Source organism: Urocitellus parryii, chromosome 11 (genome assembly GCF_045843805.1).
Source record: "Urocitellus parryii isolate mUroPar1 chromosome 11, mUroPar1.hap1, whole genome shotgun sequence".
NCBI lineage: Eukaryota > Metazoa > Chordata > Mammalia > Rodentia > Sciuridae > Urocitellus > Urocitellus parryii.
In genome coordinates, this window is record NC_135541.1 from 58,700,892 (window position 1) to 58,716,970 (window position 16,079).

General features: G+C 39.0%; 1 protein-coding gene across 1 annotated transcript in view; it reads left to right on the forward strand.

The window, feature by feature from the left end:
* Positions 1-16,079, forward strand: part of Gipc2 (GIPC PDZ domain containing family member 2) — a 95,763-nt gene that overhangs the window by 58,391 nt on the left and 21,293 nt on the right. The window lies entirely within an intron of this gene.

A 16,079-nucleotide genomic window follows, 5' to 3' on the forward strand; every position in this document is an offset into this window, starting at 1 on the left:
ATTTTGAGGCTACAGATTTGGACTGTACTTCTGGGAAGTCCTTCACTTTTGTATCCCACACATGATTTGCTGAGAATCTCCTGTGTTCCAGGTGTTCTGATAGGTGCAATGGTGCCTAAGAAGGAAGCCCAAGTTCCTGCTTTTTGAGGAGCTCACAGTCCAATAGGTAGTTATGGACTGAATTGTATCCTGCACAATTCTTATGTTGAAATGCTAATCACCAGTCCTTCTGAATGAGACCGCATTTGGAGTTAGGGCCTTTAAAGAGGCAATTATGTTAGAATGAGGTCATTAGGGTGGACTCTAACCCATTCTGACTCGTGTACCTATGAGAAGTGGAAATTTGGACATAGTCACACTTAGAGGAAGAATGCTATTTGAAAATGAAGATAGGCATTTATTTATAAGCAATGGAGAGTGGCCTCAGAAGAAACCAGTGCTGGGGACACCTTAATCTTGTACTTACTTCTAGCCTTCAGAACTATGAGAAAATAAACTTACATTGTTGAAGCCACCCATTTTGAAAATTAACACAGAGGCCAATAGGCAAGGGAAAAAAAGTACAATGCCAGGTCTTTGGTAGTGGAAGTAGATCTTGAACTCCCTAACAACCCAGAATGGACTGGTACTTTAGCAGTTGTCTGGCCCTGGACAAGTGGCAAGAACATACTGATATTTCAGCTCAACACTTCTTGAGCATTTAGAATATACTGGTCTTAAGGTGCTAATTACCCTGGATAATAATAGTCACCATTACTGAGAACCTACTGTACACCATGACCACATTACGTGCTTAGTACATGCTGAATAAGATCCAGATCTTATTCCAGTGAGAGGAAATAGACATGATAAGAAAGACGTTCAGTAAAGGGGTTAGAGGTACTAAAATGTACTAGATGTATGAAAGTGGGAGGCATCAAGTCTACCTAAGGAATTTTCCCTACAGAAGGGATTTGAAAAGAAATCAGGAAAATAACTCCATTCACAGTAGCTTCAACATCAGTTGCCACTACCACCCTGGAACAAATCTAACCAAGGAAACACCTCTACAAGGGAAATTACAGAACAATGGAAAAAGAAGATGACACTGGAAGATGATCAGACCCCCTCCTCCCTGCCCCTGCATGTTTATGGATAGGCTGAATTAATATTGTTAAAATGATTGCTGGGAGCAGTGGCACACGCCTATAATCCCAGTGCCTCTGGAGACTAAGGTATATGGATGACATATTCAAGGACAATCTCAGCAATTTAGCAAGACTCTCAGCAGCTTAGTGGGACCTTATCTCAAAACAAAAAGGGCTAGGAATGTAGCTCAGTGATAAAGCTCGCTTGGGCTCAATCCCCAGTATTGAGGAAAAATAAAAAGCTATATTATCAAAAATGATCTGCAGATTCAATGCAGTCCCCATCAAAATATCAATGACATTTCACAGAACTAGAAAAAGTAATCCTAAAATTCATATAGAGGAACAAAGACACAGAATAGCCAAAGCAATCCTGAGCAAAAAGACCAATGCTAGAGGCATCACAATTCCCAGTTTCAAATGATACTACAGAGCTATAGTAACAAAAACAACATGGTACTGGTGTAAAAACAGACACATAGACAAATAGAATAGAATACAAGACACAGAGACAAACTCACACATCTGCGGTTACCTGATTCTTGCCAAAATACATTGGAGAAAAGACAGCCTTTTAACAAATGATGTGGTGAAAACTGGATATTCTATATGTAGAAGAATGAAACTAGATCCCTGTCTCTCACCCTGCACAAAAGTCAACTCAAAATGGATAAAAAAATCTAGGAATTAGATTAGAAATTTTGCAACTGCTAGAAGAAAACAGAGAAAATTCTTCATGGTATAGGCACAGGCAACAACTTCCTGAGTAGGACTTCTAAAGCTCAGGATATAATGCCAAGAATCAATAAATGGGAAGGCAATAGGAGATATTAGGGAGTGGAATTGATGAAATTATGTTATATGCATGTATGACTATAGTGTAATGAAAATAACTATCTTGTATGATTAATATGCATGAAAATAAATTTTACAAAGGAATTTGAGCTGAATCTGAGAAGATGAGGTGCTTGCTCTGTGCGCAGTAGGGGAAGGTTTTCCTTGGGAGTAGGAACAGAATGAGCACAGGTGCAGAGGTATGGAACAGTGTCATATATTTGGGGATATCATGGATGCCTGTGTTTTTTGGAATAGCTTATAGGTAGTGCTGTCACAAGAGATGAAGCTCAAGTGTCAGTAGGGACCAAATTATCAAGGACATTCTATATGAATATAAAGAGTGGGTAATGGAGAACACATAAAGGGTTTAGGGGAGTGACATCATGAGCACTGGATTTTAGAAAGATATTTTGGAGACTGTCAGAGGAGTGGGTTATGAGGTCAGGTGATCATAGAGATCATTTTTTGTTAGTTGGGAGAGAGATGAAATCCTGAATTAAGGCAGCACCAGCAGATATGGAGAAGAGAAATGGTTCTGAGTAATTGAAAATAGTGTGCCAGAGTAATTTGTGCACATCTCTTCTCAATCCCTCCTTCAGGGGCATCAGACGGGTGGCTTGAAATGAGTTATGGTAGGGTATTTACACTACAGAAATAGGTAAGTGTTGCATGGTAGGGACTCTTTTTAGACCGGAAAGTGGATTGTTAAATGTTTACCTGCATACTACTGAGTATTAAGAAGGCTGAATCAGTAATCTTTGGAGGTAGAGGTAAAGGAAGGAAAGATGGCAAATGATGACCCACAGATTTGTTGCTTGGGTGAGGGGCGGAGTGAAGTGCCTTTCTTTGTGATGAGGAAAGCTGTAAAAGATTTGGGTAAGGAGATAGATTATAAGTATAGTATTGGGATCTAATGAGTTTGTAATCTGTGGTTCATTTTGGGTAGAAACTTATGAGATAAGAGGTTGGGAATTGAGGTCTAGAAAATGGGGTTAATGAGTAATTCTCCTACATTGGTAGTGGAAGCCATGCAAATAGATGCAGTCCCTCAGAGTGCTATGAGAAAAAGATGGAAACCAGAGCTGTGGGGGATATCTGCACTAAAGGGCTAGGAAAAGGAGGAGCTGGCCTAGTGAGGAATAGCCCCACATGGAAGATGCAGCATATAAAACAAACCACTTGTCTCAAGAGCAGATGCTCCGACGTAGCTTTCCAAAGTTGGCTTTGGGGCTCTGAGGGAGAATGAAAGGTCATTTAAAAAGATACCCTTAGCATCTCTTGTGTTGGTCAGAGTTTAAATCACTGTTTTTCAGCTAGTGCATCTCAACCAGTGTGTTTAGAGTGCAAAGTGGAAGAGTTGAAAATAACATAGTGCTTTGTACTAAGTGAGGGTAAATATTATTTTTCACATGTATGTGTGTTTCAGTTTCACCATATATGTTTGTGTTTATGGATTACAATATAAGGCATATATTTCTTACTATGAATCAGCCAAATAAAACAACCCCCGCCCCCCGCAAACAAAGACAAAAAACTGGTTTAAATGACTTCCCTATTGAAAATTTGTTGCTTAGTGGAAATCTTTCCCATACCTAGCATGGTTTCTCCTGGTCAGCTGCATTCTGATCCAGATTTTCCTTCTTCCAGCCCATGAGGTGATGGCAGCCTTCCCAGTTCTTATCAAGTATCAGCTGGAATGTTTCTAGTGGTATTTTTTAGGGCATGGCTCACTTCCTTTCCCCTTTTGCTGATGAAAGGAATACGTCTTCACAATGAGCTCAACCCTGCAATTCACCCTGTGAACCTAGATTTTCCCAAGGCTATGTGAATCCACTCTTCCATGTAAATGACCCAAAGACCGGACTAGTCCAACTGGTTCATTTTCATATGAGACCTCTTAATTGCAGCATAAGAACTATTAAACCTATGAAATTTTGATTTTGTTTTCCTTAAATGAGTTTTGAGTCCATTTATCCTGGAGAATTTGCCTGATTTGTAATTGTTTTCCTTTATGGAAGGAGGTCTGTGACAGGAGGCCTGGAACATTTCTGTTTTCAAAATCGGCAAGGGAACTGAAAGAAAACACTTACCTCCTAAGACATTTGTTTTGAGGTTAGATTTTGCAGCGGAACTGTGATGTCTTCTTTTAGAGCCTTCATTTCTGTGCTGTGTATCCATCAGATTAGGATGTTAAGTATGTGAAGTGCGTTTCAGTCCTTTGAGTCATTCGCAGCTGGAAGTGTTGGACTTCATCTTCCCAATTCGGCTTAACTGATAGACTTGTTTCAAAAGCTGAGCTTACTTGTTATTAGAAAATAAACTTTCGATTTTAAGTTTTACATGACATTTTAGGCAGATATTTTAAATATTTAAAAAATACTTTTTACTATTTATGTTATTTCTAGCAAAAAAAATTCAACCAACAATTACTTTTCCTTTTTATATATTCTGACTTCTACAAAATATATTGCAGAATGTGAAATAAGTGACAAAAGACAGAAAATGCAGTGGTTAAGCCTGCAAGCTCTGCCAGGTCAAGGCTGTGTGATAATTTGACATTGAATAAGTAAGCAGAACACTCTGTGCCTTGGTTTCCTCACACAAAAAAATGAAAATGATGATAGTATTTAACACATTTGACTGTTGTGAAGATTGAGTTATTACACAAGATAAAATCATAGAATAGTCCTTGGCAAATAGTAAGTCTTCAATTAAAAAAAGTAAACTGTTGGTGCATGCTTGGAAGGCTGAGGCAGGAGGATCACAAGTTCAAAGCCAGCCACAGAACTTAGTGAGGCCCTAAGCAACTTAGTGAGACTCTGACTCTTCATAAAATATAAAAAAGGGCTGAGGGTGTGGTTCATTGGTCCTGGGTTCAATCCCTGGTACCAAAAAAAAAAAAAAATTAAACTGTTATTATCACAAGTTGAGCACCTCAAATCCAAAAATCTTAAACTTTTTGATTACTGGCCTAATGCCATAAATGGAAAAACTACCCTGACCCTGTGTGACGGGTTGCCATCAAAAGTGTGCTAAAAATATTATATAAAATTACCTTCAGACTCTGCATATAAGGGTCCCATGCCCCAAATCTCTCTCTCTCTCTCTCTCTCTCTCTCTCTCTCTCTCTCTATATATATATATATATATATATATATATATATATACACACACACACAAATATTCCAGAATCTGAAAAAAAATCTGAATCTGAAACACTTCTGGTCCCAAGCATTTCAAATAAGGGATACTCAACCTGTGCCAACACGGTGAAGGTGTAGCCTTTTCTTTAAGACCTAATTTAAGAAACAGGAGAAACCCACATGAACCAGGAAAAACATTGTGGGTGAGTTGACGATTAGCAAGTATTTGTTGAAAACTCTGACATTGTTTCAGATTCAGGAAGATAGCTGAAAATATCCCATCTCAAATCACATAATGAAGTATAACAGGATATCACAATAGTGGCTGCCATTTACTTTTCCAAGTAGGAAAAGTAATTCTAAGTAGGAAACCATTTAAGCCTCACAGCCAACTATAAATGAAAGCAGTTTGCTGTAGGTTTTAGGTGATGAGCGAAGGAGGTAGGCTTCCCAGCCACTCGGCCAGCCTCTGGGGCCAGCTCTCTAACAGCTGTTATGAATGAGCCAATGTGTTGCTGTCCTCAAGGGGCTTACAGTTTACATAAAGAGACAGATACATTAGGAATGTATAATTTTGTTCATAGTAATGGTTACTGTTTATTGCATGCTTTTTAGAAACAATGATGTGATATATGAAGAATAGATTCTGACCCAAGCTGCCTGGGTTTGATTGCTTTCTCTGCTGCTTTTATTAGCTATGTGATCTCAGGTATTAGTTAGTTAACCTTTCTATGCCTATTTACTTATATGTGAATTATTGTGAGGATTAAATGAATTAATACATGTAAGGTTCTTAGAATATTGCTGGGTACGTAGTGGCACATAAATATAAACTACCGCTATTGTGGCCCCATTTAATCCTCATGCTGTTCCAATGAAGGTTTTCCAGACAAGTCAACTGGAGCTTGGGTGGTTAACTAACTTGCTAAGGTCACCCAGAGGGGACTGGAAGTACAAGGATAGCACTCCAGTCCTGTTTGTTTCAAGCTTAAGCTCTTAGCATTTTGTATTACTGTCTCTTCAGAATATAGTGCAGACCAGGATATTTGCTGTAAAGCAGATTTAAACAAAGTGCAGTCATATGAGAACTGTTTTATCCATTATGGAGAGGGAGTCTAAGTCTTAGAGAGTGGTGGCGTGGACAGAAGGTTAAAAAGGAGCTTCCACAAAGAGAGAGCCATAGGAGAGATGGTTTATGGCAGTCCTGCCAGCATCAAGGACCAGTCTCCCATTCATAACAGGATGGCTTCTACAATGGTCAAGGGATATTCGAGCTTTAAGAGCTGATCTGAAATTTTGGGGTCAGCCTTTGAGTGGACACTCTGACTTGGTTGTAGAGCTTCAGGGTAGACTTCGTGATGGACTGAATGCAACATCAGCCCTCTGGATCCTCAGAGGGAGAAGAACTTCCCAAAGAAAACCAAGATTAAAATTCCCACCAAACTTACAGCATGGGGGCTTGGGGTCATGTACAATGTGACACTTTTTATGTCTAGAATTGGAGAGTTAAATTTAAAATCCAGTAAAAAAATTTAAATGGGTGTTCAGAGAGAAGAAAGATATGAATAGGCTGGACTCTGAGAAAGATTCCTGGAGAAAATTGCACTTGAATTTGGCCTTAGAGGATGTGATGGAAATTTCACACAAGGAAGGTTTCCTGGGGGATGTGTTCAGGACAGGGAAGAGCCTAGCTGTTGCAAAGCAGCCTACAAAATCATACTAGGGCCATGTTAAAAGAAATGCTTTGAAAACTAGGTGGGGAACACAAGGTTGTTTTAGAGAGGATAGGGAATCATTTAGACATTAGAATTGAAGAATGATGTATGAAATCTGTTTTGGGGAATTAAGCCTGGAAGACCAATGGGGCTATATTTGGCTAGAGGATAAACCATGTGAGATGCTGTTGTGACAGTCTATGAGGAAATGATAAGGGTGGGGGCCATGGGCAGCAGTGGGGATTTCAAGGGCAGAAAGAAACCAGGGTAAAGTAGGGATAAAAGCTGGATTGATGACCCTTAGATGAAGAGGACAGGAGAGAAAGTTCAGGAGCAAATGTCATTTCCAAGATTTCTATTCTGGGAGCCTGGGATAACGATGATGCTATAATTGGAAATGAGGCAGTTGGGATATAGAGAAGGTTTTGGGACAGTGAGGGAGAGAGGTTCAAGGTTTGGATGCATTGTGTGGCACTCTTAGATACTGGTCAAGTTTAAAGTGCTTACAATGACAGGTTTGGGGGTGGCAGAACATGTCCCTTAATCATCTTTTATGTAGTAGAGTCTATTCTGGTCTTCTCATACCCAGCTAGAAATTGGTTTAGAGTTTGCTTTGGAGATCTCGTGGGAGAAGATGAATGAGGAGCCAGGTTCCCTCTTGTGGGATATGGCAGATGTGTTGGATGAATCCTGATTATAACTGACAAATGCATTTTCAGTGTAAGACCAGCTGGATACCTGAGTATGGACTCTTTCTATTTTTTTCTCGTCTAAAAAGACTTTATTAAACACTTACATTATAATCTGAAAAAAGTAAAATTATTTTGACCTATAGTACTAAAAATCTTGTAAACTATATTTTCCAAGACATTTTCCTGAATGATGATTATGATTGATTTCTTGGAACTATAATGTATTTTAGGGAGCATTTGGAACTAGTAACAACCATGAGTAGAAAGAAGTTACTGATTTTCAACTCCTTTTAAAATTAGTAATTAAAATGGAGTGTGGGATAAAGGGTAAACAATGATGCTAAATTCAAGTGGCTTCTTTAATATGACTGAATCATATGAGTATAATGTGACTTATTGAAAAATAGCAATTATGACAATAATGAATATTTCTTCAGAGACTATTTTTATTGTGGGAATTTTCATATAATTATAGGAAAAAAGATCTAAGAGATGATGCTCAAAATTGTAGCCAGAGTGTGTTCTGAAAAACTTAAGCAGAGAAGCAATTCCTTTCATGTATTGAAAAACATTTGTGATATATTAAGTGAAAAGATTATAGAACAAGGTACAGTAATATACCATTTTTGTAAAAACTATCTTTAATGTAGAAGAAAAACAATTTTTTCCTGTATGTCTATCAAAATGTTAACTGGTTATCCTTTAGTGGTGAGTGTATGGATGACTTTATTTAGGGTTTTTTGGAGTTTTTAAAATTTTAAATATCAAATGAACATTTTAACTTTTATAACCAGAAAATGGTTATTTTCAAAAAGAAGGTTAGCATTCTAGGAAATGGAAGAAACTTTGCCATTCTGTAAAATAGTATTTTTATGGTTTTCAACTCTATCACTGAACAATTTTCTTTAATATTATTGCAAATGGTACCATGTTACAAGTGTGGTAGAATATTACATCCTATCAAATTGTCAGGATCTGTTTTGATAACTGCTTAACTTTTAAAAGTCTAGGGGGGAAATATATGCAATAAACCAGTCATAAAGACAAAACAATAACTTTTGTTTCTTGAATTCTCATATAAAATTTTGTTGGAGACTAAAATGAGTAAAAGAGTAAAAATAAGTTATTTTAGCTGTTACTCTTTTAAGAAGAGTGATTCTTTATTTTCCTCAAATTGGAGTCCAGGGGTTTGTGATCTGTTTTTGTAACATATTCCTCTCTGGATTAAAGCTACCAACAGTCTCCCCAGAAATACACATTCACTTTTGCTTGCAATTTTAGGGAGTTATAAAAATGGGGTTGGCATTTTCTCATATGATGCACTTTAATTCAAGAACAAGATGATTTCAGGCACAGTTTTCCACTTTTGATACTTGCCAGGCACTGCTCAGTCTCATCAAGGGAATGCTTCAGAGCCAACTTTGTGTCCTTGTGGGTTCACTCTTGTGTTGATGGCTCTTTTTATCCAACAGACAACAAGTAACATCCTCTTGCTGGTGGAACAGTACTTGCCTACTTTTTCTTAACTTTTTATCTGTCCCAGCACAACTTCTAGCTGTATTTTTAAAAAGCCTATTCTAGAGAAGTCTGAGAAATATTGGAGAGAGGAAGGACACATGGAAAAAGGAAATGTATGGTTCAATTTTAAGTCCTAGGACACAAGCTAGATTTTGTCAGCTATTCAGAGAATCAGATATGTATGTTGGTGGTGGATACAGGGAAAGGAGCATGTGAACTCTATATGGACCATGCTATTGGTGTGTGTCCACGCATTGGAAAGTCTTTTTAGATGGATTGCTTCACTACTTGGACAGACTTCTGTATCTGCAAGGTGTCTTTCAGTTGAAGACAAAGGAAAACCCTGCCAAAACTGGCTTAAGCAGGAAGGGGAATTATAAGTCAATAGTCCTTGAGTGGTGCTGGCATCAGCAAGGCTCCTTGGAGAGCCCACATGATGGGATCAGGATCCTGTGTCTTGCCCATTCTTTCTGCCCTGCTGCTTGATGTTTCGGCTCCATCATTCAGGTCGGCACCATGCTGTGTCCCAGGATGGCCGTCAGCAGTGGCTGGGACCATATGCTTCTTTATGCAAGCAGAGCAGGAAAGGGAGTATCCTTGTTTTTTATCATTTCTAGTAAAAGACCAGAGAGATTCATGCTGCCCACCTCTGGGACAGTCACTGTGATGAAGGGGTCTACTGACATGGCCCATTCATGTGACACATCCCTGAAGCTGAGAGCAGTCAGTTTCCCCTGAACCACAATAATCTTTAAATGACCACTAGTACTGAGAAGATGAGCAATTAGTATTAGTTCTGATGACAGTTCATAATTTTTAAGAATACAAAATCAAGTGGTGACTTGGGTTAGACCTGCCTGGCCTTATATTCCAGCTCTGCCCACTTACCTGTTATCTATGACCCTGTGAAATCATCCCAATTTTCTAAGCATTGTTTTCCTTTATTATAAAATTAGGATAATAATAATACCTATCTCGTATTAGTGTTATAAGGATTAAACGAAAGAACATATAAAGATTTATCTGTTGCCTGGGCTATATTAAATACTTAGTTAAGCTATTACTTTATATTGACTTTCCCCAATGATTTACATTAGTATTCCTAGGTGAATTATAGTATGTGTGTATTTATTCCTTTGAAATAAAGTTGTAACTTTGAACGACCTTTTTACAGCCTTGGCCCAAGAGTACTGTCCTTCATGCCCAAGTCCTTTGATCTGGTGCCATGCACACCAAGCTTCTCATATATCCAGTGGGAAGGAAATTTTAATGAGCCATTTCCAGGAGGGCCAGAGAACTAGTGAACTGGGAATCTTCCAGATGGGAGGGACTCTGAAATTCTCCACTCCTTGCTTTGGTAGTCTAGGACCTTGCTGAATCTGTGGCCTACAACATTTGATTCTCTGTTCCTTTACCCACCTGAAGTTCTTGCCCTTGGTGGTTGAGTCTTTGTTTGGACATTACTTTTTCCAGGAAGTCTCAGGCTCATGAGGAAGAAGCATGGGAGTCCACCTGACCCTCTGATGCCTATGGATTTACATGGTTAAGAGTATGAACTTTAGAATCAGAGGACCTGAGTTAACATCCCAGCTCCTCTGTTTACAAATTATGCGAACTTGAGGTGCCAGACCCTTTTCTGTAAAACGATACACATTTACAGCTTTGTTTAAGCACTCCTGTACGGAACAATGCTTTCAGCTCTGTGTAAAATCACTCCTATACCTATGGATTAAACTGATGTGATGACATCTGCTCCTTGTCAATTTGGTTAGTGTGATTCATTCTCTGAGATTCAGATTAGCACTGAGAACCCTGAAAAAACAAGCAATTCTGGGCTTACAAAGCTGAGAATCCTTGGTATATACATGCTGTAGAGTCCTCCCCGAGTTGCCATCTGGTCACCTTTTAATATTTCTCTTGGTGCTATGTAAGTCAAGATGGAAACTATGGAAATCAATTGTTGAATTTGGTGAGGTAACTGAATTCACTCTACATGGGTGATCAGGGGAGTGGACTGTGTGTTTCCTTTTCCGGGTTGAAGTGGAGATATGTCTGGTCACTTGCCCATGGGTCTTAAAAAACTAATGAGGGACAAAGAGACTGCAGGGTCCTGGGATTTCACTCTATTATCAGGTTCTTAAGTGACCCTTTTTCTTCTCTCTGTCTAAAAGTCCTCCCACCAATGAGATGGACAGTGGAGGTCTCCACTGTAGAATGTCCCGTGGGGGGGGGGGGGGTCAGGCTTAAACTTGTCCACTTTGGGGAATCTGTGAAACAGTAGGAGAATCACGTATTGTTTCTATCCTGCTCTAAAAGGAAGGGAACGATCTTTGTGTTTCATAGAAGCAAGAAATAAAGTTAAATACAAAAGAGACCTTTGCTCCTAATATTTGAAGTGACAACTTGAACATTTGGAAAGGGACCTTTTTGCATGTTTCTTGTTTTCATAGAGAAAACCAATGTAAACGGTGCTGTTATGGAGGGAGTGGAAGAGCAGATCTTTCCCCAGACTGAAACTCATCCAGCATTCTGTTAACATGAGCCGGCTGCTGGGCTGAGCACCTTTTATGCATCAGTCCCTTGAGTGCTTAAACAAAGCTGTATGTAGAGGGTGTTTTACAGATAAGGACTTACTCCTCAAGTTCACATAACTTATAAATGAAGGAACTAGGCATTAACTCAGGTATTCTGATTCTGAATTTCATGCTCTTAACCACTAATCTGTGGACAACACTATAGATTTGGCCAGAATCTATAATATTGTTATATAATAATTTTGTTACATAATCTATAAATTTTCTCCTAGGGCAAACCATGATATATCAGCCATCAGAATGCAATTGAGAACATCACTCGGGGCATTGCAATACCACAGTTGAAAACACTGTGAAGGTAGAGATGATCAGACCTCAGTCATAAAGTCCTTGCAAGATGTCTTAAAAGGGTCAGATAATGTTTTTGAAAAATCAGAAAAATAAGAGGGGTCTCTACTTTCAGCTGAAATCTAATGAGAAATAGTAGAACAAGTTTTATCACAATTTTGAACTGCAGGTGATTCATTTGTTTCCTGTCACCAAAATGCCACTAATTTTTCTTTCCCTCTTTCTTTTCATGCATGACATCCAGTTCATTGCAGTGTGGCCCTTTATAGTTATTTCTAAATCTTCCCAAGGGTTTCACATGTGCTTGGAAGTCTAATCCTGTTAGGCACCCCTGTTGACCTCTGTATCATAAGTATTGCATTCTCTGCTTTGGGTATTTTGGGATCATCTTTCTCTCTTTCCCTCTGTGGTGCTGTGGATTGAACTGGGACCTTGTGCATGCTAGCTAAGCATTCTGTCTCTGAGCTACATCCCTAGTCCCTGGACCATCTCTTGTTCACTGAGCAACAAGAGATGTTGGATACAGCTCTATGCATTTGTGCCCACCTCCTGTTAAAGTTGTGTTCACTGTCCCTGCTCTGCCAGTAATGCTTCATACTCCAGGCCAACTAGGGCCCTCATACTGTGCAGTAGTGGGGAGAATGCCCAGCCTCCCCCATGTGTCACCCTTTGTCATTGAGAATCTAAGCCATGTTGCATGCACTTTTCCTGAAATAGTGCTTTTGACTTATGTCTGTACTTCCTCCTTCTCTAAGATATAGGTACAGTTTTTTTTTGGGGTGAGGTGGGGACTAGACACAGATACATTACTGCCTTCCCCATTTTCTCACCCCCAATGCCTGAGCTTTGCTATATAGCAGAGACTGGGAGTTTGTGTGCTTATTAAAAATGTCAACTAAAATAGAGCCTCATAAAGAATGATACATATACATACAAATGTTTTAATTTAAAGCACAGAAATATACATTTTTTTAACCACTCTTGATGGAGAAGACTTTTTCTTGGAGTAAAGGACACAAATTAGAAGTCTATGAAGTCTTTCTTATATAATCACAATGTTAATACATACCTGTGAGCTCCTTTCATTTTTAAAAACATGTGAAATGATGGATGTTTAAAGATATATATATATATATATATATATATATTTTTTTTTTTTACTAATCTCTTAGAATCATCTTGCCCACACCTTTTTTTTTTTTTTTTAAAATAACTCTTATGGAGTCATTCCAAAGCAGTCAACCTAGTTTTTGGAGCAATAATAACTCCTCATTTCACACTCATTTCATCAGCTCATGCATTTTTAAATTAAATCAGAATAAAAATTACAATTGCCACAAGAAAACGTGGAGACAAATATGACAGCTTCTTGGTGATATGTAGTTCAACTGTGGGAGCAGCTAGGTATCCATAAGCTGAGAGTGTTCCTGTGCCCTTAGTGACCCATGACTGGCAGGGACCCTATGTTTGCTGGTGGAGTGGGGAGAACCAATGAACTTAGTGAATCTGCAGGCTGATTATTTGTATCTACGGTGTAAACCACATCCCCTCTTAGGTCAGCCCTGTGAAAGGCACATGCAGACCCATTCACATGAAGTAGCTGATTTAGGGTGCGGCTTCACTAGTCAGACAAGCTTAAGCAGGCCAGCATTCCCTAAAGTAGAAGCAGACAATTAACATTCAGAATTTTTAAAAAATTCCCAGAACACAAAACCTGTTTTTTTTTTTTTCCTTGCGGGTGAACAAGAGAATCCTTCTGTTTTCATGTATAAACAGGTCGACTTATGTACCTGAACCGCAGGATCATGGAGAAAACTGGCCGCTCTTTCCTTGGAGGTTAAAAACTCCTGGAGCCCAATGCAAGCCAGAATTTAAAATTCAGCTTCTGCTTTGGTGCCCTCAAGTGGTTAGTGTGAGCATGCCACTTTCAAGAGGAAGATGGTTTAGTAAATACATAATGATTAAAAAATCTGGGATGAATAGACAGAATGCAGAATTTTTAGGGTAGTGATACTTTTGTCCAAAGCTACAATGGTGGATATATGTCATTATACATATATCCAAATCTATAGAATATACAATACTAAGAGTGAACCCTAATGTGAGCTATGGTCTCTGGGTGAAAATAGTGTACCAGCTGGGTGTGGTGGTACATACCTGTAATCCCAGAGACTGAGGAGACTGAGGTGGGAGGATTATAAATTCAAGGTCAGCCTCAGCAACTTAGCAAAGCCTTAAGTAGCTAGACCCTGTCTCAAAATTAAAAAGGGCTAGGGATATAGCTCAGTGGTAAAGTGCCCCTGGGTTTAATTCAATTCCCACTACAAAAAAATAAAAAATACACAGATGCACACACAAGCACACACACACAAACACCAGTATAGATTCATCCATGGTTACAATGTGCTGCTGTGGTGGGGGTTGCTGATGATGGAGGAGGCTGTGCGTGTGAGAGGGGGTAGGGATATATGGGAAATTTGTATTCTTTATGCTCAGTTTTACTGTGAACATAAAACTGCTCTAAATATAGTTTATTACTTTAAAAAATCTTGTATTTTACATACATTTTTCCTTCTGGGTACTGGTAAGAGCAAGTAAGAGCAAGAAAAGATAGAGACATTGTTTAGGGAGGCCAGCTGAGTTCTTAAGTGGGAAGCCCTATAGTCCTATGTCTGAGTCCTTAGTTTTATAAATATCAGAAACCTTATTTTTTCCCCCAATGAATTCAGAGTTGTTCAAATTTCCAGGAATACATCATGCTCACAAAATTTACAAGAGACACTTTGATAAGTCATAATGCCAATGTATTGCCTTACAATTAGAAATATATATGTCGCAGTTGACCAAAGCATGTGTTATCTGAGTAGTTTATTTTATACCTTGTAGGAATTTTTTTGGGACGACAACTATACTGAATAGGTTGCTTGGTGAGATCACAGTGGGCTGGTGTGTCTGTGTGTGCCCATGTGCTGTTTGTTTAATGGTTAGTGCTGTTATGCTGAGACTATCTTCATCACTTTAGGGATGTGACTCTGGGGTGGGAACACTTAAGTCACTAGGCGGTACAGAATCCTGGAAGGTGCTGATGACAGACCAACCCAGTCTTTTTCTTTGGATGCTCTTTGTCAAGCATCTGGGAATCCTTTCTTCCCTCAGGGCATAGGGTGAGTGGCAAGGCAACTGCTGGAGGCTTGTTGATAAAGCTTTAGTTAGAGAACCTGTTTGGTCCCCAGGACTAGCATTTAGGTGTTAACCAAAACTTTTTAGCCACCATTTACAGTTTTTTTTTTTTTTTTTTGCTTAGGGGGAGCTGTTCTACTTATTGCATGATCATTTTTTTTATACTTTCATTCTCAGAGGAAAACTTATGTTTTGGTGACTCTATCCCCAAATGCAATGTAAAATTAATATGCAAAATCTTTAATCACCTTGGGATATATTCCCAATACCAATGCAGTACTTGGCTAAAAGTGGGGTTTATTCTAGTTTCCAAATTTGTAAGAATGCCTTTGTGCAGGCACTTGAGGTCTGTGTCTTGGGAGTTTTGCATGGACCTTGTTACCTGCTTGCTTTTAGCTGCTCCTGTGAGTCTCTGGAGCTCAGACTCCAGCTCTAGGTGCAGCATCCTCTCAGTACTTCTTCCTCACCTCAGGGGACATGGGAAATATATGCAGAGATTATAAACTGGTGGCCTGTGTTTGAAATCTGATCTCTTATTTTTGCCAATACATTATTTTAAAATGTTTAACTTAATTACCCAATCTGAAAAAATCAGGAAATTCATGCAAACTCTTGAGTATCCAGTTTCTCTGCAAAACAATAAATCTGGCTTAGTAGGGTCCACATTTCCATTCTTAGCAGGGCAGGAAGTGTTGGAGTGCTCTGGATATGGCACACTTCTTCCAATCATCCTCACTTCCTACCCTTTCCTTTCACTTGGGATTGGGGGTGGGTGAGTGACTTAGTACATTGCAAAAACAAAAAGAAAACACAAAACAAACATAAGGAAAAGGGCAGCTTCTCATGGACTACTCCTCCCTGTTCTGGTCCCCGCTGTCTGTGGGGAATTCCTCCCTTGGAACTGCTCCCAGCCTACTTTTCTTTAGACTCTCTCTCTATATGAATTATCTTTAAATTTATCCTTGTGTTGGCTGGAGTAAGGTTG